This window comes from Pygoscelis adeliae, unplaced genomic scaffold (assembly GCF_000699105.1).
Source record: "Pygoscelis adeliae isolate BGI_AS28 unplaced genomic scaffold, ASM69910v1 Scaffold479, whole genome shotgun sequence".
Taxonomy (NCBI): domain Eukaryota; kingdom Metazoa; phylum Chordata; class Aves; order Sphenisciformes; family Spheniscidae; genus Pygoscelis; species Pygoscelis adeliae.
The window spans coordinates 33,219-35,690 of record NW_008825453.1 but is presented as its reverse complement, the minus strand read 5'-3'; the positions used below and the strand labels follow the sequence as shown (position 1 = coordinate 35,690).

The window sequence follows — 2,472 nt, the reverse complement described above, 5'->3', positions numbered from 1 at the left end:
AGCTGAGGACCACCATGCTCAGGACATCCAACAGCACCCATTCCCTGGGGGGACACCACCCTGCCCAGCACACGCACAGCGCTCAGGGTGGGCGCTGTGCCCAGGGATGGACACTGAGAGCAGCCACCACATTGCCCCCCCCCCCCGCCCCTAGATGAAGCGCTTGTTCTCCTCCCGGTAGTCGTAGGGATCTCCGGCAAAGGGCAGTGGTGGGGGGTGGTTGTAGATGCCCATGAGGAAGATCCAGAGGGTGCCCACCACCAGCATGGGGGTGACGAGGAAGAGGCAGAGGCGGTCCAGGGTCCGGGCCACATGGTTCCAGTTGTCCTTCTCCTGGGGAAGGACCCAGGAGCTGGGCAGTGGGGGGCACAGTGGGTACAGGGAGCCCCCTCTGCCCCCCATGCCTGCGGCCCCCACCTCATTGTAGCTGTTTTTCTCCCGCATGTGCTTGATGATGAAGTTGGCGCCATCAATGACAGGTTTTATGTGCTCGTAGAGCTGCTCCTCGCCTGGGTCCGCAGGTGCCAAACCTGGGGGCAAGGGGGACGGTGAGACAAGCTCCGAAGGGCTGCCAACCCCAGAGACACCTGCTCCGCCACCCTTCCCCCTGTCCCCGCAAAGGGGCCGAGGCTCACGGGCAGGGGTGACGCGGCTGGCCAGCCCGTGCCGCTCCGACTGCTTCTCGAACATGAGCTCACTGCGGGACTTGACGCTGAAGTACTCCTCCGCCTTGGCGATGTAGCCGGCCGAGCTGCAGCGCCGGATGCATGGGGCGCTCGCCGGGCTCTCAGCCGGCTGCGACATGCCCAGCAGGCGGGGCAAGCTCTCCAGGGAGACCTCGGACACAGGAGGTGGTGTCCGGTTCCTCAGCCACCCCCTTGGTGCAACACCACCTTTTCTCCCACCTTCTGCCCCCAACCCAGGCATGCAACCTCTTGGGGTGGCGCAGATGGGACATCCCAATGCAATGCTGGGGCTGTGCTGTCCCATGCCCTTCACGGGGCACAGTGGCACCCCTGCACCCACCAGATCACCTACCCCAGCCCAGCACCCCACTCACCTCTCTGACCCAGTCAGACATGATATGGGTGCTTGGGGTGCGGAAATGGAAGTTGAGGACCACGACGCAGATCACCACCACGGCCGTCACCAACAGCATGATGAAAAGCAGGTACCTGTGGGGGGCACGGACCTGGGGCTGGCATTGCCACAGGGGCTGGGCACAGGCAGAGCTGCCATCTGGCACCACGGGGACCCTGTGATGTCCGTGCTGCACCCAGCGGTGCCCAGGACTCACTTCCCAATGAGGGGGATGGCGTGGGAGGTGGCGGGCAGGCGCTGGGAGATGAGCAGAAGGAAGACGGACTGGGCTAGGAGCACCGAGATCACCAGGGTCATCTTCTCACCACCTGGAGAGCAGGTGAGCTCAGGGTAAAGTCTGCTCCAGGTCCCCCTCCCAGTGCCCCCAGTGTCCCACCATACAGTGCCCCATATGGGATTTTTTATTATGGGGGTATCCCAGGGTCCCACATGGGGTATCTTGTGCCCAAGTGCGCCCCTGCCAGGGTGCCTGGCTGGGATGATGGTTGTCCTGCGTGGGGGTGTCCCAGTATCAGGATGTCCCCGTGCTGGGCAATGGGGTGTCCCCATGTCCCAGGATCTGGTGCAGGTGTGGGACATGGAGGTGCCCCATGGGGTGACCCCCGTGCCTGGCATAGGTGCCACGGGGCTCACTCACTGTCAGCAGGCAGGTAGAAGACAAGGATGGCCATGAAGGCAATGAGGATGCAGGGTGTGACGATGTTGATGACATAGAAGAGCGGCTTGCGCTTGATGATGAGGTAGAAGGTGATGTCCTGGTGCTCGCTGCTCTCGGGGGGGTTGTCAGGGTGGATGTTCTTGCGGGCCGGGCGGTGGATGATTTCCCATTCCCCATTCTCTGCCGGGGCACAATGGACAGCGCATGGCATGGGGGCCCCCACCATGCCCATCCTCACCAGCCCCACCAGCACCCAGTCTCCCCATCCTGGGTCTGGGTAGCTCCAAGCCTGGTGGGATGGGTGGCAGGGTGCCAAAGCCCCGGGTACTCGGGTGTCTCCATGGCAGGGTGCCCCAATGCCAGGGTGCCCCTGAGTCCTGTACAGGGTGTCCCGCTGCCACAGGACACAGCAGAGAGCACAAGCATTACCTGTGAAGCCTTCGGGGTCGATGATGATCCACTCCACCGGGTAATACTTGCCTGTCTTCGGGTCGCTATCTGTCTTCAAGTGCATGCTGATCTCCAGGGCGCTGTACGCCAGCGAGCTGGCCCGCACCCGGGGGGGGACAGGCAGTGAGGGGCTGTGCCTGCTGCTTGTTACCTACCACCCACCCACCCTGACCTCCAGCATGATGGACTTGGGCCACCAAGTCACCTGCAAACCCGCATCTTGCTGCGCCCCAACAGCAAGAGGAGGTGCTGGCAGCAGTTGG

General features: G+C 63.3%; 1 protein-coding gene across 1 annotated transcript in view; it reads right to left on the bottom strand.

Moving 5' to 3' along the window:
• Positions 1–2,472, bottom strand: part of LOC103922968 (acetylcholine receptor subunit gamma-like) — an 11,926-nt gene that overhangs the window by 5,880 nt on the left and 3,574 nt on the right.